Here is a 25,835-nt window from a genome sequence, read left to right as displayed (position 1 = left end):
CCGGTTCCGTTCCGTTTCATTTATAAAACAAGAGAGAACGCTATAGTCGGGTTGGTGTCTCGACTATCTAATACCCGTCACTCAGCTAAAGGGAAAGCGAACGCTGTACTCGGGTTGGTGTCCCGACTATCTAATAATCGAACCTCAGCTAAAGGGAGTGCGAGGGAGATAGATATATAAACAATTTTGATTGCGTATAACTTTTTAATGAATGGTCCGAATTGAAAAATGTTTTATACATTTCGATAGGTATAAATATACACAACAAAATTGCATTTATTTAAATCGTTAGTGGGCGATTGTGGGCGTTAGAGGGGGCGTGGCGCTCGGCTGAAATAAACTTGCGCTGCGTAGGAGGCCCAAGAATATGTGTGAAAAATTACAAGAAGAAAAATCAGACACACAGACGGACATGGCTAGATCGACTCGGCTAGTGACCCCAACATAAAAATATGTTGTATTTGTTTGACTTAGGCAGGTAAATAGGTATGTAAATATACGCGGCTCACCCGATCTGAACCCCGATTTTCAACCCTTTCATATTCTGCTCCTCTCTTTAGCTCTTTTGATCGACGTGTCGCAACGTTTCTCTCTTCTTCTTCTTCTTCTTAAAATTGTCATTATCTGCCCTGCTTACATTCGGTCCTTCGCTCAAAGGCCTGTAAATACCCAGCGGCGAAAATTGGCACTACAAAATTGATTACAAATGCATTACTTCTCCTCTAGTAATAAAGAAACAATGGATTACAACATGGATTACTTTGTCATAGGCATGGCCGCTTTGTAATGTGGTCGGGACACAATTTGCATTACTAGTAATGGGAAAAGTATGTTAGGGCCGAATCACCTTCGGGTCTCCATTACGAATTCAATATACTTTCCCAAAATTGTAATGCATTTTGAAAAACGTATGCTGAGTTGTAATGCTGTTCATTTATGAAAACAAAAAATAATCTTTCCTCATGTAGGAATTGAACATGGGTATTACTGTATAATATATGGAATATATGGAATCGTTAAACTATACTCAAAATGAATGTTTTTATACCCTTGTAGAGGGTATTATAATTTCAGTCAGATGTTTGCAACGCTGTGAAGGAGACGTTTCCGACCACATGAAGTATATATATTCTTGATCAGCACCAATAGCCGAGTCTATCTAGCCATGTCCGTCTGTCCGTCTGTCCGTTTCTATGCGAACTAGTCTCTCAGTTTTAAAGCTATCGCGATGAACCTTTCCCGAAGGTCTTCTTTCTATTGCAGGTAGTACATATGTCGGAGCTAGCCGGATCGGACCACTATATCTTAAGGCTCCCAAACAAATATAAGAAAATTCATTGTAACTTTGTAGGAAGTAGGCTTTTTGATTCTTGACTACTTAAAAACAAAATTGAAATAAATCGAAACGCTGAATCTGGAATCCCTGGAACTGCACCGAGTGAGTATTCTTTTATCTACAAGGGTATATAAGCTTCGGCTGGCCGAAGGTAGCTTCCTTTCTTGTTACTATTGAAGTCCCGAAGCTCAAACGTGACGGAGGGGAAACGAAAAAACTACCACATACAGGGGTGTCACAGAAACCGTCGACGGATTTGGGGACGGTTGGTTTAGAAACCAACCGACCAAAACCGTTGGTGTCACAGAAATTCGAGAGATTTCCTTTTTTCGGAAAATTTACCGAAAAACGGCCAGGGCTGGATGCATACACTAAATATCGAATATTCAATAATTATCGAATTTTATTTGACTTAGGGCCGGTTTCTCGAGTCCCTGTCAAAGTCCCTGATATATATCTGTTCGAAAAACTTAAATACCAGATAAACTGTTCGTAAAAGCAAATCGGCTTTCTCGACTGCTTTAATTTATCTGAACGAGAAACAATTACAGAGTGCTGTTAACGCACAGAATTGTGCTGTGAAGGGTAAAAAATGGCGTGCTTCGATTATTTCATCAGCTGTTTGGGTATAATTTAAAGGAAAAGTCAGCTGTGATTTCGTTTCATCTTCATAGTTGGCTTTGGGAAATCAGCTGTCATTCTATCGAGTTGAAAACGCTTAACAGGGACTCCGAGTCCCTGTCAAAGCTAGCTCTCACATTTATGCTCGAGAAAGCCAAAATGCCTTAGCAGGGACTTTATCTGTTCGAGAAATGTTAGCCGGCACTCGAGAAACCGGCCCTTACTTGGACCATTTTCCAATAAGTTTTAAACTTAATTTATGTTTTTCTTGCAAAATTACAAAAAGAATATATGTTTAAAGCGCATGTTGTACATAATAAAGGAAAAAAATTAAAAGTTTGAATTACCCGCCAGGCTACATATTGCAGCCCTGAACAGCGGTTTGCCGTGGCTGCGTTGGTTTATTTTCATTTCTAAGTTGGCAAGAATTTTAAAAGCGAACCAAAATGCCGTCTGCTCACAGCCAGCGTTTTACCTGGAAAAAATAATTTTTTCACGACAGTGATGCCAACTTTTTGCAAAGGCGGTCTGTTTTTATTAATTTCTCAATAACTACAACTTCTTTTACCATGAAATTTTTACCAGAAATAAGTTTCATTTTTAACTACAATACTAAGTACCTTTGAATAAATAATTCGTTAACAAAAAATTTCGATAACTAACTCCGAAATTTGGACAAATTGGGTATTTTAAAGTGCCGACGGATTTTTTTTAACTCATTTTTTCGAGAGGTTTTATAAAAAGCATATTTTTAAATATAACCCGAAATAGGTATAAAAATCATAGTATGCAGGTAGTTCATAAAATTCATTAGAGTCGTTTAAATAAAGTTATATTTTTGGGAAACATTTGTAAGTTGGGTAATTTTATCAAAACGTCCGGCAAAATACGGGGGATATAGAAACTGTCAAAAATGACGTATGTGACACCGAGATTTGCTATTCGGGGGAAATTCGGTTGGAATGGATTTCTGTGACACCCCCGATAGGCAATAATTGTTAGTGAACAAAAAAACGAAGTCATAGGAGCTCTGATTACAACTTCATTGACGAAAAACAACAATCGTAATCGATTACGTTTTCTACACTTGTAATGCATTTTTTTTCCAGACCCCATTGACATGTTCGCCGCTGGGTAAATATAAATATATATGTATGTACGTGTCCCTCCCGGATCTCTCTCTGAAATTCGATTTTCAACCCCTCCATCTTCGTGTTTTACCTTTCATGCTCTTCTCTCTCTGTCTTTTGAACAACGTGTTTTTATTTTGGCTATTATTAACATTATATTATTTCAAAAAATGTTGCTTATCTAAAAGCAAATATTTGGTATCCCAATAACTATATTTTTTTCAGATGAAGTGAGGAAATGGTTTTTTATGCCTGCAACTAGATACTGAGTTTTGTGATCACCTTATGTCATATGATGTGAATTATGACAAAGTTTAAAAATATCATTTGATAATTTTTTCATTTGCTGTCTCGGTCTGAACAAAACCGAAAAAATTTACAAATTTGGTTTCGGTCTAAGCGAAACAGTTTGTTTCTGTTGACCGTTCTCGACATACATTTTTTCGGTCCTTCAGAAACCGATCTTTAGGACCGTTTGTATGAAACGGTCCCAAAAAACTGTTAGTAGATGAACAAAACTTTGAAATGCTCAGTAAAAACGGTCTTTTTTGACAGTTCTGCCTTTTCTTTGTATTACACCTTTAAAAATTTATGGCAATATATAGAACATTTATTTAAAAATACATATATGGTATCACAATTAAAAGAACCACCAATAACAATATGACAAATAATAAATGTTTTTTTAAGTCAAAAATGTGTTATTTAAAAATGTTTAAATGTTTGAAATGTAATTAAACCGTTTTTTTTTTATTTTATTATATACTCCCAAATTTTAAAAAGTCAAGGCAACATATCTATATGATATAGGAAACGTATTCAATTTCCTAATTCTAGGGGTTGCCATGACTTATTTGAGTTTTACAACACCTAGGTGAAGCACCCGCCCTAGCTTGCTATTCAGCCTTTTTACCTTCACAGGCATTTTCTATTGCATCGTGCCGAATAAGAAAATTTTAGAAAGTTTATTTAATGACGAGTGGAAGAGGTGATTTTATTTGATATCAGAAGTTTTTCATTGTTTACTTTTGCTTTCATAGGAGAAATATATAAATTTAAATGTAATTGAAATTGCATTTGTTGACGCTGCCAGCTTTTTGTCAGCTTTATTTATTCTAATAATAACTCGTAAATTCAATCATATAATAGATATTTATTTGGTTTTAAATTGCGGGTTTCGACAACGACAACGACAATATATTTCTCTTCTGATCAACGAGCAAAAACCAGAGAGCCAAAATAAGAGAGAACGCTATAGTCGGATTGGTCTCCCGACTATTTAATACCCGTCACTCAGCTAAAGAGAGTGCGAACGCTCGGGTTGGTGTCCCGACTAATAATCGTAACTCAGCTAAAGGGAGTGTGAGGGAGATAGATATATAAACAATTTTGATTGCGTATAACTTTTTAATGAATGGTCCGATTTGAAAAATGTCTTCTACATTTCGATAGGTATAAATATACACAACAAAATTGCATATACTTCTCGGAAATCTTTAAAGATGTGGGCGCAGGACACAATTTAAAATCGTTAGTGGGCGATTGTGGGCGTTAGAGGGGGCGTGACGCTCGGCTGAAATAAACTTGCGCTGCTAGGAGGCCCAAGAATATGTGTGGAAAATCTCAACCTTCTAGCTTTTGTAGTTTCCGAGATCTCAGCGTTCATACAGACAGACAGACGGACATGGCTAGATCGACTCGGCTAGTAACCCTGATCAAGAATATATATACTTTATGGGGTCGGAAACGCTTCCTTCTAGCTGTTACATACTTTTGCACGAATACAATATACCGTTTTACTCTACGAGTAACGGGTATAATTAGACTGTGCAGCATTTTTAGTGCTTTTTAAATTTACCTCGATGGATGCTATATTTTTGGATTCGTTACGAATTCCCAAGTTAAACTGCGTTTTCCAAAAAGTTCCCCGACGCAAGGATTCTTAGCAAATGGACCTCAAAGTTCGAAAAATTGGCCAACTTTGCGGAGCTCTCAGAGGCAAATGGATGCATGGTTTGATTCTATGTTAAAGTTTTTTAAAAGATACACCCTTTATCTTTTAAACCCTATACTTAAAAAATTTTTAAGATTTTTTTTAAGGCAGAAACAAATTCTAGAAAACATAGTCAAAAAACATAAAAGTATACAGCTGCGGTCAAAATGGTAGTAGTGTTGCCGCCCTGTGTATTTAAAAGTTTATTGTTGTAAATGATCTTTTCCTGGTAATATTGTATTGATTATAATTTTACTATTAGACTAATTGGATAAGAAAAAATTACAACATCAAACTTTTAAAAACACAAGGCGGCAACACTGCTACTATTTTGACCGCAGCTGTATGTTTTTCAGTTTTTTGACTATGTTTTTTGGAATTTATTTCTGCCTTAAAAAAAATCCTAAAATTATTTTATGTATGGGGTTTGAAAGATAAAGGGTGTATCTTTTAAAAAACTTTAACTTCGAACCAGGCCATGCATCCATTTGCCTCTGAGAGCTCCGCAAAGTTGGTCAATTACAGCATTTTTCGAACTTTGAGGTCGTTTTGCTAAGAATCCTTGCGTCGGGGAACTTTTAGGAAAACGCAGTTTAAATTGGGAATTCGTAACGAATCCAAAAATATAGCAATAATCGAGGTTCATTTTTGATGCTGCATAGTGTTATGTGTCCGACAAAGAAAAAGAACAACGACAAGACAGAGAGAAAGAATAAGAGAGAAAGAGAGAGAGAAGTTAATGCTGGCAGCTGGAGTTTACAGTGATCTCTTTGCAATACATTTTTTTTTTTTTTGTTTTAAACGGTAATTTTTTTATCGAATCTTCTCTCTTAGAGACTAACGACAAGTTTGCAAATCTTAATCTAGTTTATATATTTTAATTAATTACAAATTAATAATTTTTTTTTGTTTTTTTTGGAATAACGGCCCTAACTATTGCTGCTGGGTGGGGAGGTCTCTTCGCCGGAGTCGTGTATAGCTTGTGGTCCAGATTAGAGACCGCGCAAGGTCATTAGGATGGGCCTGGAGCTTGAGATTATAGTTTGTTTTCGCTTTGTCGAGTTCGTCTTTAACTAAGCCTATGCTTAGATCTTTATGAATATTTTCGTTCCGTATATACCACGGCGCTCCTGTTATAGTTCTCAGTATCTTTGATTGAGCTCTCTGGATTATTTCTAAGTTGCTGGCACATGCGTTTCCCCATAGCTCAGACCCATATGTCCAAATTGGTTTTAGGACTGCATTATACAAGAGTATTTTGTATTCTAATTTTAATGGCGAGCGGGCGTTAATAAGCCAATGTAGATTGCTGGCTTTAAATTTTAAATGATTTCTCTTAGCTTCGATATGTTTACGCCAAGTGAGTCGTCTATCCAGGTGGACTCCTAGATATGTTCCTTCAGTTGTTTGTGGCATAATAATGTTGTTCAGGGATAGTGAAGGGCAGGTTTGCCTGTTTAGGGTAAAAGTAACATGTTTACATTTTTGTTCGTTAACGTTTATGCGCCAGTCTGCTAGCCATTGTTCTAGAAGCACGAGGTGATCTGCTAGGTGTTGCGTTGCTCTAAGAGGACATTTAGACCGACTTAGGATGGCAGTATCATCGGCGAAGGTTGAGGTTGTTGTAAGAGTGGATGTCGGGAGGTCTGCAGTATAAATAATATACAATGTCGGCCCAAGCACACTTCCTTGGGGTACTCCAGCTTTTATTGGATGATAATCAGAGATGAAATCTTTGCATCGCACTGCGAAGCTTCTTTTTTGTAGGTAGGACTCCAAAATTGTATGCGTGCTTTGTGGAAGTATTAATCTGATTTTATGAATTAAGCCGTCCAGCCACACGCGGTCGAATTCCTGTGCGACATCCAGAAAGACAGCGGAGCAATATTCTCGCCTTTCAAATGCATTTCGTATCTCGGAGGTTATCCGGTTCACTTGTTCAATAGTTCCGTGTTTTTCACGAAATCCGAATTGGTGCATTGGTATTGCATTGTGGGCTTGTAAGTATTGCTTGATACGACTGAGGAGGAGCTTTTCAAATATCTTTGATAGGCACGGCAGAAGGCTGATTGGCCTATATGACGATGGCTGGGACTTGTCCTTTCCGGCTTTATGGATCATTATGATGACAGACTTCCTCCATTGTTGAGGATAATATCCCAAATTCATCATGCTGTTAAATATTATGGTTAGAAGATGTATTGCACAGTTTGGCAGTTCTACAATCATTTTTGGGGTGATGAGATCGTGACCCGGCGCTTTCTTTTTGTCTTGGGACTGTATGATTCTTGTAACTTCTTCTGGATGGTATATAATTTGCGGGCTAGCTTCAGGATTGGAGATTAATGGCAGCACAAAGCTATTTGTTGCTGGAAGTGGTTTGAAGACATTTTCTAAGTGGTGGGCAAATGTATTCGCCCTCTCTTCGTTGCTGCGGGCCCAAGTTCCTGTTTGCGTATGTAGGGGTGATTCACTTTCTATTGGTGGACATATGCCTGACTTAGCTTTCCACAGTGGATATCTTTTGCTATTTGGTGAGAGTTGCTTCATGAAAGATAGTTCATCTCTATTTTTCTCAGCTTCTAGTGCTTTGCGGAGCATGCAGTTGGCTATTTTTAGGCGCTCCTTGGAGGCTGGGGATCTATGGGATTCCCACTCTCGACGAAGCCTTCTCTTATTGTATAGCAGTTCTTCGATGTGCCTAGAAGCACGTCTGCTGTTAAATGGTTTATTAGATGTTATAGGTTGCGTGGAATGTTGTGCAGCCAGTGTAATAACACTCACTAACTCTTCAACTGAATTGTCGAGGTCTTCTTCACAGGAAATGTTTGGGAGGTCATTAATATGAGTACTTACATACTTTCTGTATTTGAGCCAGTCTGTTTTACCAGTAGTTAGAGAATGTAACCGTTCTGTAACCTGAGGGTGGTCGTAGAGGTGAAGCAAGATGGGCGAATGATCTGATGATAGATCTGATAAGTGCTCCACACGCACATGAGCCTGCGGCACTCTTCTTGTGATAGCAAAATCAATCAGGTCAGGTTTCTTATTTGGATCTGTTGGCCAATATGTAGGCTTACCCGGAGAAATAAAGTCAAGCTTGTTTCGCGGAGTTATAATCGCGTTGTAGAGTTGTTTTCCCTTGGGGTTGATGAGTCGAGATCCCCAGTGGGTGTGCTTTGCATTGTAGTCACCAGCTGCTATAAAGCGGTCACCCAATACATCGAAGAATACATAACAGTCGATTGTTTACATTTTAATTTGTCTGCTCCCGACAGCATTAATGAAACAATTTGAAGGATTCCTTCAAAATTGACTGCGTAAATTGTTGTGAGCTGGCAAAAGTTGCTATTTTTGTTTTTTGTTCATATTAATAAACAATTTTTTTATTTATTTTTTTCTTATTTTCTGGTGCTACAAGGATTTCCTTATAATTTAATGCACTAGTCACATGAACAATATTAAGAATTATGAAAATACATAGGTAGGTCCCTACTTATATTAGAGTTTTACACTTATATCTAACATTTAATACAATTTAATACAATTAACAATTAGATTTAACGGTTTAAAAAATTGTTGAAAATTTAAATTTAATTAGCTTTGTTATTTTATGATAATTTTAATTTTAATTGGTTCTTTTCGATTAAAAAAATACAAATAATTTGTCCCTTAATTGCATTGTGCTATCAATTATTTTAAGACGTTGTGGCAGTTCCTTCCACAACCGAATAGTGTAAATATAATTGGCGATCCGAGCTTATGTTTAATGTTAATAATATTACGGGTTCTTGTCGAGGTGCCAAATTTCAATTTTTCATATAAATAACTGTCTTTTTTAGTTTTTATAGTTTATGTAAAAGAATTAGATTTCTGGCACATGAGTACAACCTTCGCCTAAACCGGTCGTGTTTTTTCTGTTGCTCCAGAATCTTTTGTTTATTTGAGTGATAAAATTTTAAATTTAATCGCTAAATTAGCCTACAAGTTCTGTGGTTCTTAAACTCCTACTGTTCAAATCATATCCGAGCTCGGACAGTTAATATAAACGTGTTTAATTTATAAACAAACCAAATATTAACATCAGCCAGCAAACAATAACAAAGCGTCTGCTTTGTCACAGCAAGTATTGTGTTGTTGTTTCTATTCTCCCGCTCTCCTGCTGTACGCCTCTCGGAGCTGCCGGTCCGTTACCACTCTAACGGCACTTTTCCCGCTCTCCGCTTTGTGCGTGTCGCCTAAACTCACCGATCAGTGCAAGCCCTCCTGCTAACTTACGCTCTTACGAACGTTTTAGCTTGCTGCTCTTGATTCCGCTGCTCACCAAGCGTTGCCTTAATCTTTCGCCGCTCTTACTTTGCTCTACACAGTGACCTGAGTGCATTCAAAAATGAGTCTATCCTGCTCAGCCAAAAAATGCGAGTTCAACGGCGTATTGCTGGCGAAACTTATTTGTTGTGCTGGCTATGCGAGAATACTGCGCATTGTAAGTGCGCCGGTGTCGGCGTACATGGTCGTATTGGTGATCTTATTTCCAAAAGAATTGGATTTCTTTGGACCTGCTCCGCGTGCCGTGAGATTACGGACGAGATGCGTTCCTTCATGCGGCAAACTCGGACTGGCTTCAGGGAGATCAAAAAGCTTTTTAGTCACCTTCACGAGAAGCTGATAGCCGTTGAGTCCCAGTTTAATGGGCTAAAAATAATTAAGGAAACTCCAACAAAGATTTCTTCTCCTCCAACTGGCCAATTAATGAACCATCTTACTCCTACTATTCCACCCTCATCCGTGAGGTATCCTGGCTCCTCCAATAGCTCACTAATGTATGCTTCATTAGTTTCTGCCAATGCCAGCGAAATCGATAAAAACTGCGTATCATCGAATAACCTTGTGCCTCTACTGCCGGGTCCTTTATTATTATGCCCTACCATGGAATCAGCCATGTCTCTCACTAGATTGGCAATTCCTGCTCCAGTGCTTAATTTTGTAACTCCTAAGTCTATATGTGCAGACCTGGCCCCTGGCTCTCATCCTGAGCCTGATCCTGGTGCCGTACAATTCAACCTTCCACAATCCGCCAACGCGATACCGTCGGTATCCTCCGTAATAACGGCACCGCCAGTATCCTCTGGTCAAGTAACGTCGGTTGTACATAATGTACATAATGGTCCTGGTTCTTCCAAAAGAAATCGCAGGCGCCTCCTGGCTGCGGTTAATAATGGTCATCCAGCAGGCGTAAACCGTAGACGCCTCGAAGCTGTAACGCCACAAACAATCATGCCAAAGAAGGCCATTTTTGTGCCACGTCTAAGGCGTGATACTACCATTAATGAAATTGAAGGTCACCTAAGCGATGAGCTCCAAGCCTCTCCTGAAAACTTTGTTGTTACAAAATTTAATTTTGCTTACAAAAGAAAAGTTTCATCATTTAAAATAATTCTGCCTGATACACAGTTTTCCCGTGCTTTAAATCCTGCACTATGGCCAGTTAATACGATTGTTCACGAGTTTGATCGGAAAGAACCATCTATAAATACCTCAGTAAAATTGATATATGTGAAAATTTTTATACCCTTGTAGAGGGTAATTTCAGTCAGATGTTTGCAACGCAGTGAAGGAGACGTTTCCGACCATATAAAGTATATATATTCTTGATCAGCACCAATAGCCGAGTCTATCTAGCCATGTCCGTCTGTCCGTCTGTCCGTTTCTATGCGAACTAGTCCCTCAGTTTTAAAGCTATCGCAATGAAACTTTCTCAAAAGTCTTCTTTCTATTGCAGGTAGTACATATGTCGGAGCGAGCCGGATCGGACCACTATATCTTAAGGCTCCCATAGAAATATTTAAACAAATATAAGAAAATTCATTGTAACTTTGTATGAAGTAGGCGTTTTGATTCTTGACTTATGTATAAACAAAATTAAAAAAAAAACGCTGTATCTGGAATCCCTGGAACTGCACCGAGTGAGAATTACTTTATCTACAAGGGTATATAAGCTTCGGCTGGCCGAAGGTAGCTTCCTTTCTTGTTTTTTTTACTTTACCGTCGTTTTAATAGCGACAGTTTTGTTTTGAGTATACACAATTTTTCTCTTATATATACTAATGTTTCGTGAGGCATTGATTTCTTATCAGCTCCCAATCTTTAGCACCGTTAAAATAAAGAAGAACGCAAAGTGATGCGTTTCATAGAAAGTTGATAAATGTGCAAAGTTCTTCATTTACGTTTAGAGTGTGATCTGGTAATAATGTATTGGAACAATTTGACTAAATTTGTGTGATCACTTATAAGCGCCGAACTAAAAATTATATCAAGTTATTTTAAAAAGCGTTAAGTAAAGTAAACGGTTCAATTTAATAAAAATGCCACGTGGAACCGAATTAAGTAACGAAGAGCAGATTAAAATCAAAACGATGGCGGATTGCGGCGTTAAAGTGGGTGTTATTGCTACAACAATAAATAGACATCGCAATACTATATCAAATTTCCTAAAGTCTCCGCAAAAATATGCTTAGAACAACCGAAATCGAAAAGGTGCAGTTCCTAAGGTTGATGAGCGGACTAAGCGCCACGTTCGAGCTTTGGCAACCGAAAAAATGATGAGTTGCGCCCAAATAAAAGCAGAATTCAAGTTGCCAATAACTAGGCAAAGAGTGCAAAAAATTTGCCGAAAGGATCAAAGGATACATCTAAGAAAAATATAAATTTTGGGTCAATGAATTCCATAAAGTCGTCTTTAGTGATGAGAAAAAATTCAATTTAGACGGCCCAGATGGAAACCAAAAGTATTGGCGAGACCCCAGACCTCCCCGGCTGACTTGCCACAGACGCAACCATGGGGGTGGGTCTCTTATGGTTTGGGCGGCTTTTAGCTTCTTTGGGAAATCGCCAATATGCTTTGTACCAGGTCGCATGAATGCGGAAATATATACGGATCTCTTGGAAAGTGAGCTTATACCATTTTCAGAAGAGTTCCACAGCGAGGATTTTGTGTTTCAACAGGATAACGCTCCTATACATGTTGCACGGTATACGAAGATGTTTCTGGAATCCAAAAAAAATCCCCTTGATGCAGTGGCCTGCTATAAGTCCAGATCTAAATCCGATTGAGGATCTTTGGGGTATCCTATCAGCTAAAGTTTTCGGAGGAGGAAGGCAGTTCGGGACCTTAAAGAACTTAATGGAGACAATTGTTAAGGAATGGGCAAACATTGATAAACCTGTCCTGCAGAACTTGGTTAATTCAATGCCTAGACGGTTGCAGTTAGTGAAGCAACAAAAGGGAGACACTATATCATACTAAAAAAAATACTTCAGATATAATATGAATGTATTTAATACATTTTTTCTTTTCAACTCAATTTTGCACATATATCAATGTTCTATGAACAATAGTTTTAAGTTATTTTCTAAAAATGGAACAATTTGTTATTAAATATTTTTTAAGCTCATTCACTTTGTACATTTACTACCTACATAAAAAATATAAATATAAAAATGTAACATGCAGGAGTTAAAAATAAAAACAACAAAATCTCGATGCACATATATCAATTTTACTGAGGTACAAATCCGTCAGTTCCATAAAACTAGATTTTGTATTACATTATCAAAATGTCCGTGGCCTTCTCAGTAAGCTGTCTAGATTGCATACTGACAGCGCTGCTTTCGATTCCAGCGTTATTGCCTTTACTGAGACTTGGATAAATCCCACGGTATCTGATAATGAAATACTTACCAATAATTTTTTCCTCTATAGACGTGACCGTCCCTCTAAACGAGGTGGGGGTGTCCTAATCGCAGTAAAGTCTGAAATATTATCCCAAGTTGTGTCCATTCCCAATGTTGGTGATATTGAATTCATGTCAGTCAAAATATGTCTTCCTAACTGCAACATATTTGTAACCAGCTCCTATATTCCTCCATGCTCTGAGGCTCCGATCTTTATGCGACACCACTCCGCTATCCAGAATATCTCCTCATATGCCTCTGACTCAGAACATCTTATAATATTGGGTGACTTTAATATTCCGTACCTATCCTGGTCTCCTTGTGTCGATCTAATTGCCCTAGTTCCTGGTGATCAAAACGATTTTGTTGACGGTCTTATTGACTTATCTCTTGGTCAAGTTAATTCAATTTCCAATGCGAATGGAAGATTTTTAGATCTTATTTTTGTGTCTGATCTTTGTGATGCCATTGTCACACGTAGTCTTCATCTTGATGAGGCCATTTCAACTTTTTATAATGTCCTTTATTCCATATTTGATGAACTAGTCCCTTCCATAGTTGTTAATAACTCTAACAGCCCTCCATGGTCTTCCAAACACTTGGCTCACTTAAAAAATATAAAAACTAAACTTTATAAGAAGTACGCTAAAACAGGACTTCAGTCTGATTTTTCCAAATACAGCGTTGCTAAATCCAACTACTTCCTGCATAATTCTGAATGTTATAACAGCTACCTCCTACGCTGTTAAACGAATTTCGCAGCAATCCTAAATTATTTTACTCCTTCGTCAACTCAAAGCGCAAAGCCAACAAATTTCCTCCATCACTACAGCTAAATAATGTATCCGCATCGAATGATCAAGATATTGGCAACCTGTTTGCGGACTTTTTTTAATCCACCTATTGCAAAAATAATACCAGGATCAATTGTAGCTACTCCTACCTCCTATCACCCCACACTGATGCCATTTTCAACCCTCTAATTGATGGAGCAGAAGTTCTACGTAGCCTATCCACGATTAAATTATCATTCTCTGCGGGTCCCGATATGGTTCCAAGCTGTGTCCTCAAACATTGCGCCATACCACTTGCAGTTCCATTAACTATGATTTTTCATAAGTCGATTGCTACTGGCATATTTCCATCTATTTGGAAAGAATCCTTTCTTATTCCGCTACATAAAAAAGGTAGTAAATCTGATATCACTATGGACGGCAGTCCATGTAGTGACGAAGCGCACCAGGAGAGTGTGCGAAGGCGACTACTATATATACACGAAGAAATGAAAATCTGCTGTGATAGTCAGATCGTAATGAGTAATACACCAATCGAAAGGTATTGCAAAAACTTAAAGGATTGCATACCAAGACTTTAAGAAAATCAATTGGATTGGGAGAGAGAGCGGTGAAAGTGAAAAAGTAAAAATTTAGAAATTTGGAGCTGTTGGGGCCGGTGGGGATAAATGCCCCCTCGCAATGATTTACTTGTATTCCTTTTGAAAATACCCGTCGAATGAGGGGTCATTTGTCAAAATCCGACGCTCCGTTCAAAAGTTATAGCCAAAATAAGATTTTCTTCTTCTTCCCAAAATGAAAATTTAATTCTGTTTGTCAGTTTGTCCACTTGTCCACTTGTCCACTTGTCCACTTGTCCAAAACATGTTTTTTAAGTTCTGAAAATTTGATATGACGTTCATCACATCGATATAAAAAACTTTTGTTCTACCACTTTTGGAAAGACTCGCTAGTTTAGCGGGAAAACAGCTATAAATAGCTAAAATTCGGAAAGCCGTAACTTCTATACTACTAAAGCTACAGACTTGTGCTGCATCTCGTTTGAAAGGTATTTTGAAATGCTATAAACGCCTTTTATATGCAATTTGTGTAAATGTAATAGTTAAAAAAATATGAACAAAAGACAATTTTATAAAACTTTTTTTTTAGCTTTTTTTTATTTTTCTCAAAAACGGCTCTAACGATTTTCTTTAAAACCTTAAACTGTATAGCCCTTGAGATTCCTTAAATTTTGGTATATAACACATTACTGTAAAAAGTCACGTTTAATAGTTATTTTTATACGAAAATAGCCACTGTTGCCAGCTCGAACAATTAACGCTCCCTGAGTATTGAATTTTGTGGGAGGGTATCCGAACTGTATTTTAGGGTCATGGAATCAGTAAATTTGCACTTAAGAGTTCCATATAGGAATCTTTTGTTCTACGACTTTTGGAAAAAGCCGCTACTTTAGCGGGAAAGAGCTAAAAATAGCTAAATTTCGTTAGTTTGTAAGTTCTACACTACTAAAGGTACAGACATGTGCTATACCTCGTTTAAAAGGTATTTTGAAATACTTCAACGCCTTTTTAACTCAATTTGTTAAAATACAATAGTTTAAAAATTATGATTGACCAATTTAAATTTAAATGTATATATTAGCTCCTATGAGAGCAAAAGTAAACAAACAAAAACTTCTGATATCAAATAAAAACACCTCTTAACGAGGTAAAAAACTAGTGACGACCGCACCTTCAACATACAAAAGTTCTGATATCAACATTTGTGACGAAAAATTATTACACTCGTCATTAAATAGACTTTCTAATATTTTCTCATTCGGCACGCTGCAATAGAAAATGCCTGTGCAGGGAAAAAGGTTGGAATAGTTTGCTAGGGCGGGCCGAATGAGAAAATATTAGAAAGTCTATTTAATGACGAGTGTAATAATTTTTCGTCACAAATGTTGATATCAGAACTTTTGTATGTTGAAGGTGCGGTCGTCACTAGTTTTTTACCTCGTTAAGAGGTGTTTTTATTTGATTTATCCTTACGGGAAGATTGTGTTGCATGCCTAAATATCAGCCAATAACAGTTGGAGAGAGAGGAATAGCAATCAAAAAAAATAGGCATTAGCCGATAGAACGGAGAAAGTTAAAAAAAATCTAGAATAGAGTGTAGAAAGGATTTTTGCCTCCAAGTCGAATCCCTTAAAGCCTGTTAACCTCCGATGATATTGAGGTACAAATGACCCTCCCTTCCTGTGATCGCTCTTGTCAAGATCATTTAATTTACCGAGCGACCCTTTTGGGCATTAGTGGGTTAAAAAGAGTAAGTTAGCCGTGTCGAATACTTAGACTTACAACATTATAAAAGGTTTATTTAAAATCTAAAATATAAAATATAGAATATCATGGGACAAAAAATATAATATGATAAAAATGAGGTTTCGAATACATGCATATAAAACTTAGAATAAATTCGGATGCTTTTAAAGATAAAACAAATGTAAAGATAATCAAATTTTCAAGCAATCAATAAGCAAATAAGCAGATAATCAGCCATTCCTCATGACACGATTGCGACATTACCGAATTAAATTTGCAGCAATAAAAAAAAAACTCAGAAAATTTGGCAAAAATACAAAAGCTACGAAACTGAGCGATTTGAACGCAAACAAGGAATAGGTTCCTTATTCTTTAATCATTTAGTTTTAAATTTACGTTAACACCAACGAATTTCTCGGGCACAAATTTCTTTCTGCATCTTTTGGCTTTTATGGATTTATCCTCTTCTTCTTTTCTTATTTTTTTTGTTCTTTTCTTTGGGAAATCAATCAGTATTCTTGACTCCCTCGTAGAAAGCGCTTTCCGAGAGGTGGTCCTGAAACGCTGTAAAGGGGTTCTAAAAAAATGTTTTTTTCACTTAATTTCACATGAAAAAAAATTGCCCCGAATCGCCGGCCAGAAAATCACTCAAATCTTCTCCGTTCTGCCTTATTGCCGTCTTTCATCATCGTTACTTCGTTCGCACGCCATTATTTGGAGGAGATTACATAATTTAACTTATATTTTTTTTTTAATGCTATTTTTTACTTTGCTGATTAACAGATTAGCTTTAATTTACTGCCTGGAATTACTTTCCTTTTTAAGGCATTAGAATTTCTTTACTTTTAGGTTAAAATTACTTTTCTTTTAGGTTAACTTAATTTTTTTTCTTTTAACGATGATCAAAGCAAAATTGGACGCAGGTGGAGGTTATCTTTTTTTTCCGCGGATTTTTCCCGCTTTTCACCGCACACACATAAAAACGATTTTCCTCTGGCAGCGATTACTTTTCGGCGACACACAAAGCCCACTCGCTCGGAGTTTTTTTGAGCGCCCTCTTGGGCCGCAGCGCGATTACTGATGCGCTCAGAATTATTAAACGCCAATTCCGCTCAATTTCAGTTCCACTCGTTCCCGCCGATGATGCGGTAGGTCAGGTCCGCCAATATTTCCCTCTTTCGCTTTATCGTCCCTCTCTTTTCTCTTGTGCCTCTGGATTCGATCTTGTAACTTTGAAAATGATTTGTAAAGCGCCAAGCCTATATCCGAAAACAAATTTCCCTCATCAGAAATCCAACCGGATTATTGTTTAACTTCCCAACTCACCCAATTGGACTTAGCGCTGAGCTAACTTTTGATGGCTGCACGCCGAACTTTCACTTTCGTATAAATTTTCCCTTTTACTTAGGACTTTGGAGGACACTTGAAAGAAAATACTTCTGGTCAGTACGATGGTCGAAATCGGAAAGACCGACTATGCCGCCATAGCTCTGGCGGTAACCCATAGCGAATCTGGGAGATGCCCCAAAGCAGGTTGACGTTAGGGTCTATTACTCTCCTCCCCCTTTCTATATGCCCCTCAATATAGTTCCCTATATGAGTCTTAGATGGCGCCTCCCAATTTACGATAACACTACAAGCGCTACAAAGCCCCCCGCCAAGATCTGACTTGGGTTCAACAACCAAAGGCTGATCCCAAACAAAGCTTGTAGTTAGCCCTATTGTTTCATATCGTTGGCGTGAAAACATCCCAGAATTCGGCCTTACAGATCTTCTATCTCATAACAAGAATTTCCCATCTTCTTACGAACTCTGACTTTCAGATACGAAGGCCCTAACTTCGCGCTGTACCCAGATGTAAAGTTACTTTGCTTGAAGTTCTTCAGATATACTTCCTGCCCTTCTCTATATATTACCTCTCTAGTTCTCAGATCGTACTGGCGCTTATTCTTGTCGTTTTGCTTGCCTAGAATTTCTTGTGCTTTCTTTCTCATTATCTCCAAAGAATCCTCTCGGGAAACGACCGCGGATTTGTCTTCTAAAATCCCCAAAGTTCGCAAAAGCTTGTACGTGGATCCAGACGCAACAAAATGCTGGCCGAAAACCATATAATACGGGCTAGTCCCAATGGCTGAGTGCACCGCCGATCGAAGAGCGCAACAGATGCTACTTAAGTGCTCATCCCAATCCTTTTGGTCCGGCCGCACATATGCGCGAATAGCTGCTATGACTGACCTATTTACCCTTTCGGACGCATTAGCCTGCGGTGAATAGGACGCGGTCAAAATGTGTGAAATCTTATGCCCTATTAACAGTTTCCGAAACGCCTCTGGAAAACCAAATGTGTAAAATAACTCTAGCTGCATATATTTTATGACTACATCGGCTGTGAGTTTTTTATCGCTTTTAAAAAGACAAACTTAGTATAATGGTCTAGGACTATAAATATACCCACATTTCCGCTCCGGATCGGGGATAAGGACCCAAAAAATCAACATATAAACGCTGGAAAAATTGCTGAGATTCGGGTGCCACTCCCATCGGTGGTCGCTGAACTCTATTTGATGCCTTCGTAGTTTTGCAGACTTCACAGGACTGGATATAGGCCTTTACATCATTAACCAATCCTGGCCAATAATAATACCGGCGTAACCTTTCGATCGTCTTGTGCACGCCTCCATGCGAAGCTAGCGGATCGTCATGAGTTCTCTTTAGCACTTCCCCTACCAATTCATTTGGGATCCACAACTTCCAGCTGAGCGAATTATGCAGCTGATCGCAAGTTGCATAATCCAACCTACGATACGCCAAACCATCTACCACTCTGAGGTCCGGCAACTTGTCTTGGTTGGCGGTTATACGATCCAACAGCTCCAGATATTTTTTTGATTTAAACTCAACTGCTTGCAAATCAATCATTAGCCCTAGTCCACTCTCGATGACAGCCAATTCTGACTCGTTTACTATAGACAGAGCATCCGGAACGACATTCAAACTACCTTTACGGTGTTCTATTTTAAAATTAAACCCTTGGAGCTTCAACGCCCAACGGGCCAATCGGGAGTGCAAATCTGTTTGAGACATAAGCCACTTTAGAGATGCGTGATCCGTTATTACGGTGAACTCATGCCCTTCTATGTATGGCCGGAATCTTTTGATGCAAATGATGGCTGCGAGACACTCCTGCTCAGTCACTGAGTAACTGCGCTGAGCTCGATTCAACTTTTTGGACACATATGCTATGGGATACTCATCCCCCTGATCGGTTTTCTGTACAAGCACACCACCAACCCCCGTACTGCTTGCGTCACACTGGACGAAAAATGGCTTACTAAAATCGGCACTATGAAGCACCGGGGCAGAGCAAAGCGCACTTTTTAAGTCTCGAAATGCTTTCTCTGCTTCTAACGTCATCTCAAACTTCTTTTTGGGTTTCAGCAAATCAGTTAACGGAGCAGCCACGGATGCAAAATTGCTTATGAATTTGCGATACCAACCGACCATTCCCAAAAAGCTGCGGAGAGACTTCAAATTCTTTGGAAGCGGAAATTCTGACATAGCTGAAATCTTTCCTGGATCCGTACGAATCACCCCCTCACCCACAATGTGTCCTAAATAGCTCACTGAGCGCATACAAAAGTGACTTTTCCCAACTTTTAGGGTCAGTCCAGCCATCTTAACTTTCTCTGCTACCAATTTCAGCACTCTCAAATGCGTCTCAAAAGTGTCTGACACAACAAGAAGGTCGTCAAGGTAGACAAAAACCTCATTTCGCAAATTAGCTGGGATGACCTTATCCATAAGGCGAGTCATGGTCTGGGATGCATTCGTCAATCCAAATGGCATGACCTTATACTGGGATAAAGGCTTGCCTGGGATCGTAAAAGCCGTTTTCTCCCTAGACTCTGCTTCTAACGAAATCTGCCAGTAGGCGTCTTTGAGATCCAGACTGGAAATAAACATGGCCTTTGGAAGCCGAGATAAAATACCATCAATCTGTGGCAGCGGATAGGCATCTCTTTTTGTAACCGCATTCACCTTGCGACTATCTAGGCATAACCGGACCTTTCCAGGCTTTTGAACCAACACAACCGGAGATGACCATGGGCTCTGTGATTATTCTATAACCCCTAACTTTAACATCCTATCCACCTCCTCATAAAGTAGCTTTTCAATCGCTGGTGACACCGGAAAATGTCGCTGCTTAACTGGCTTAGCTTCACCCACATCTATCTCATGCGAGATGAGCGTGGTTTTTCCTAGCCCCGCAATTGCAAAGGATGGGAACAAATCGATTACTTCTTGTAAACACCGCTGTTGTGCCTGAGAAAGAACATGCAAATTTGACGCGATCTCGGATATTTGCATTGAAGATGGCAGCAAGTCAAAGACGGACCAAAAATTAATTCCCAGATATAAGTCTTGGGTCAGAGATGGTATTAAATGGAATTCGAGCTCTTTAACTACATTCTTGAACTTTACCGGGGTTTTAAACCTACCTACAACCTTTTGAGTTTTCCCATCTGCTGTACAAGCTACAGTAAAAACTTTCTTAAATGGAATGTTATTCAGTATGACCTGCTTTGCCAGATTCCCACCAATAGCATTAATTGCAGCTCCAGTGTCTAGCAAACCTATTACTACTCTATCTAAAATTCTAACTTCCGCGTACGGGCGATCATCCTTATCTTTAAACTTGATTGAATTTATGGTTTTAATTGCCCTCCAATAGGCCCTCAATCTCTTTGCATTTCTAGACGATGCCTTAGCCCGAGAAAAATCTATTTTTATTGCCGTTCTATTCTCGGCCACCGACCCTAAGTCTTTGTTGATTTCCGTATCTGGAGACTCCATAATGACCTCCATATCGGAAGGAATAATAGATTTTACTGCGGACTGAATTCAGTGTCCGTCTTGCTGTTGTGAGCACAGGACGACTGCCGGGAGTGACCTATGCTCGTCCGCCCGTTTTTTTGGCATCTACTACAAGTATGCCTATAAGTATTCGGAGCCCCACAACCGTGACAGAACACTTTGCGTTGTTCCATGTAATCTTTGTGCCGACGCCCTTCCTTTCGACAATTGAAACAGATGAGTGCTACAGCACCTACTTCTCTACTTATTTCTTCTTCCGTGATCTCCAATGCATCTTCCATCGGAATATCTCCTATCAATTCGGCTACTTGCTTTCTACCGACAGAATGGGAACATTCAGCAGCTCATGGCGAATTTCTGGCCTTAGATTTCTGCGCAGGGTTTCAACAATTTCTAGCTCGGTAAGAGGCATATCCAAATTGTCCATTAAGTCCACTACGGCATCATAAAAAGAGTCAAAATTTTCCCGGTCCTTCTGCTTCCGATCCCTTATAGCCTCTCTTAGTCAATGTCCGTCCGTGCGTCTCTGAATTGCCTTCGCAGAGCGGCGCAGAGTAGGTTCCAAAGAAAAGAAAGAATTCTTATGGAAACGCCAATAGAATTCGCGAGCCTTCCCGTCGAATAGAATGCTGGCGTTGCTACTCAAAATGTCGAAGTTTCCTTCCAGAGTTTGGTACGTAAGAGCTTCCGCCCGATATATGGAATTGTCTACACTAAGACCCTCAGAACTACCATTGAATCTCAACTTCCAACTGTTCAATATCTGCCCTATTTTGTCAGGCCTGTTAATTAGATCAGACGTCCCGCTTCTTGCAGTTAGCTGTCCTGACCTTGCTGGATCCGGTATGTGACCAAAAGACTCGTTTCTACCATCCGATGGCAAAACAGGCTCTCTCAAATTATCCACTGCCGGTGGGAGCCTTGCCAAGAGATTCTCTTGAATTAATTGACCCATTTTTTCAGACAACTTGTCCAACAAATCCTTTTCCATCCCCTGAATAGCCGTTTTAATAGAGCTTTCGACCAAATCCATTTGATTGATGTTTGGCTCCTCTCTTCTTGGCGTAGACTCTCCTGCCTCCACGATTTGCTGGGTCTTCTTCCTAGTATTTTGAGAGGGTGTGGCTGGAGTACTAAAACAGACGGTTGGACAAATCGGACAGGTGGTTTTGGTTTTGGCATGATTAGCCAAGCAGGCTTCGTGGAATTCATGCCCACATTTAGTTTTATAAACCTTGGCTGTGTCTAACTTCTTTCCGCACAAATGGCAATTTGCCGGATCATTACCTTCAGCCGGGTCCATTTTACAAAAATGTTGTTTAAAATCTAACGAAAATTTACGAAATTAATTATTTTATTTTATTTGTAGTTTATTTTATTTTCTTTTAATTTAATTTTATCTTATTTTTTTATTTTATGTTATTTTATTTTATTTGTAATTTATTTTATTTTATGTTATTTTATTTTATTTTATTTGTAGTTTATTTTATTTTCTTTTAATTTAATTTTATCTTATTTTTTTATTTTATGTTATTTTATTTTATTTGTAATTTATTTTATTTTTTTCTACTTTTCTTATCAGAACTCCAGCTACCGCAGGTCATCGACCTCACCATGCGATCAGCTGATATGCCTCTCCATGCAAACGCACTTAAAAGTAACTAAAGTTCCTCTCCAATTTAAGAGAGAATTTCCCTTTTATTAGGTTCTTACTCAAGAGCGCTTCTAAACCCAAACTCTTCCTCGAGCGCTCTCAAATTAAAAACTCATCAACTCCAATGAACCTACACAAATAAAAGTAAATGCAAATTCCAATAATAACAAATACATATAAATGTTCGACAATTGGCATAACTCCTCTCTCTCACCCAAGTGAGGAACTAAACTTAGCGTGCAAAAGAAAAGGAAAAAAAAGATAACGGCCATGAGAGCGCACCACGCTGTTTTTTGTCCCTCGACAACAACAACGTGAGCGATTCGCGGTCAGCGGCTGCAGTCGCAATTGCCTCGCTGAAATCCGAGCGGTCGCTTAATACCCTGCACTTCAGGCCTATTCATTTCACCGTCCAACGCGGTTAGTGGATTTAATTAATGAAATTCACACTGCAAGCGTTTAGCAATCCGAAACGGGAAATAAAAATATGGTTTTAAGTTTGTAATTGTCGATGTCATTTATTCGTGGTCAGGCAATCAGTTTTAAAACCTCTATTGCCTGCATGTCCTATGCGCCTAAATGACCCAACCTATGGATTTTAACATTGTAGAAAATCTAGATTTTTTGCCTAAGTATTTTTCCTCAACCGTGGACAGATGACCAACTATTCATAATTCGGTGTCTGTTTCCGATGCGTTTGAGTTAAACGTGAGCGAAATGAGAGCGTGCTTTGAGTGAGAAGTCGAGTGAAACTCCACCAGTAGTTAACCGAGTAAAAATCCCTCGCCTTAACCCTACGTCACCCTGACTTTTCAATCTTGGCTAATTCTTTTAAATTGCTATTTGTGAGCTACGTATTAACGAGGCTCTTAAAGTTGGGCGCCACTTCTGTAATGATTAATTATTGTTTAGTTATACTAATAAATAAAAACTGACTTTATTAGTATACCCTGGCGATGGTGAAAGCTTTGAAAAGAGTGCGCATGCAACAATTAAATTTATCCTGGCTCTGGCTCGACGGCAAATGGTCGTGGTGGTCTTGCTACTCTTTCCTAATATTCGCCTTTAATTATCCTTACGGGAAGATTGTGTTGCATGCCTAAATATCAGCCAATAACAGTTGGAGAGAGAGGAATAGCAATCAAAAAAAATAGGCATTAGCCGATAGAACGGAGAAAGTTAAAAAAAATCTAGAATAGAGTGTAGAAAGGATTTTTGCCTCCAAGTCGAATCCCTTAAAGCCTGTTAACCTCCGATGATATTGAGGTACAAATGACCCTCCCTTCCTGTGATCGCTCTTGTCAAGATCATTTAATTTACCGAGCGACCCTTTTGGGCATTAGTGGGTTAAAAAGAGTAAGTTAGCCGTGTCGAATACTTAGACTTACAACATTATAAAAGGTTTATTTAAAATCTAAAATATAAAATATAGAATATCATGGGACAAAAAATATAATATGATAAAAATGAGGTTTCGAATACATGCATATAAAACTTAGAATAAATTCGGATGCTTTTAAAGATAAAACAAATGTAAAGATAATCCAATTTTCAAGCAATCAATAAACAAATAAGCAGATAATCAGCCATTCCTCATGACACGATTGCGACATTACCGAATTAAATTTGCAGCAATAAAAAAAAAACTCAGAAAATTTGGCAAAAATACAAAAGCTACGAAACTGAGCGATTTGAACGCAAACAAGGAATAGGTTCCTTATTCTTTAATCATTTAGTTTTAAATTTACGTTAACACCAACGAATTTCTCGGGCACAAATTTCTTTCTGCATCTTTTGGCTTTTATGGATTTATCCTCTTCTTCTTTTCTTATTTTTTTTGTTCTTTTCTTTGGGAAATCAATCAGTATTCTTGACTCCCTCGTAGAAAGCGCTTTCCGAGAGGTGGTCCTGAAACGCTGTAAAGGGGTTCTAAAAAAATGTTTTTTTCACTTAATTTCACATGAAAAAAAATTGCCCCGAATCGCCGGCCAGAAAATCACTCAAATCTTCTCCGTTCTGCCTTATTGCCGTCTTTCATCATCGTTATTTCGTTCGCACGCCATTATTTGGAGGAGATTACATAATTTAACTTATATATTTTTTTTTAATGCTATTTTTTACTTTGCTTATTAACAGATTAGCTTTAATTTACTGCCTGGAATTACTTTACTTTTTAAGGCATTAGAATTTCTTTACTTTTAGGTTAAAATTACTTTTCTTTTAGGTTAACTTAATTTCTTTTCTTTTAACGATGATCAAAGCAAAATTGGACGCAGGTGGAGGTTATCTTTTTTTCCCCGCGGATTTTTCCCGCTTTTCACCACACACACATAAAAACGATTTTCCTCTGGCAGCGATTACTTTTGGCGACACACAAAGCCCACTCGCTCGGAGTTTTTTTGAGCGCCCTCTTGGGCCGCAGCGCGATTACTGATGCGCTCAGAATTATTAAACGCCAATTCCGCTCAATTTCAGTTCCACTCGTTCCCGCCGATGATGCGGTAGGTCAGGTCCGCCAATATTTCCCTCTTTCGCTTTATCGTCCCTCTCTTTTCTCTTGTGCCTCTGGATTCGATCTCGTAACTTTGAAAATGATTTGTAAAGCGCCAAGCCTATATCCGAAAACAAATTTCCCTCATCAGAAATCCAACCGGATTATTGTTTAACTTCCCAACTCACCCAATTGGACTTAGCGCTGAGCTAACTTTTGATGGCTGCACGCCGAACTTTCACTTTCGTATAAATTTTCCCTTTTACTTAGGACTTTGGAGGACACTTGAAAGAAAATACTTCTGGTCAGTACGATGGTCGAAATCGGAAAGACCGACTATGCCGCCATAGCTCTGGCGGTAACCCATAGGGAATCTGGGAGATGCCCCAAAGCAGGTTGACGTTAGGGTCTGTTACTCTCCTCCCCCTTTCTATATGCCCCTCAATATAGTTCCCTATATGAGTCCTAGATGGCGCCTCCCAATTTACGATAACACTACAAGCGCTACATAACCGAAAATGTAGCTATTTATAGCGCACTACCTGCACATCGGCTGTTACAAACTTGAAACTTTAAATGCGATTATCTCAGAATCTTGTTTTTTCGAAATTACCTTTGCGGTGGACACGATTACTAAAAAACTATTTATCCGATCGACACAAAATTTTGACCACTTATTTATTATAACAATAGCTAGTCCTTGAACAAAGGATTTAAAATTTTTTGAAAAGTTCTTTTTTTAGAGCATAAAATCCAAAATTGTATACCTTGAAAAAGTAAATTTTTTGCTAAAACCGTCGCCATTTTTTTTTATATCAAAATTTTTACAAATCCTTCGTTCAGGGACTAGGCAATACATTTGAGATGAACCGTTCTTGCGATATGATGTCCACCGCAAGTC

The 25,835-nt window shown here is 38.5% G+C and overlaps 1 protein-coding gene across 7 annotated transcripts in view; it reads left to right on the top strand.

Annotated features, from left to right (window-relative positions):
• The window catches only part of conu (Rho GTPase-activating protein conundrum), a 203,797-nt gene that overhangs the window by 17,907 nt on the left and 160,055 nt on the right, over positions 1-25,835 (top strand). The window contains exon 1 of one of the 7 annotated variants that reach the window (XM_070212782.1): positions 1,315-1,438. The exons of the other annotated variants lie outside the window; for them this stretch is intronic. The gene's annotated coding sequence lies outside the window, so the exon portion shown is untranslated. Of the gene's footprint in view, positions 1-1,314; positions 1,439-25,835 lie in introns of those variants that run through there. 7 annotated transcript variants of the gene reach the window in all.

This window comes from Drosophila takahashii, chromosome 2R (genome assembly GCF_030179915.1).
Source record: "Drosophila takahashii strain IR98-3 E-12201 chromosome 2R, DtakHiC1v2, whole genome shotgun sequence".
In the NCBI taxonomy this organism is placed as follows: domain Eukaryota; kingdom Metazoa; phylum Arthropoda; class Insecta; order Diptera; family Drosophilidae; genus Drosophila; species Drosophila takahashii.
This window is presented reverse-complemented; position numbering and strand designations above follow the sequence as displayed.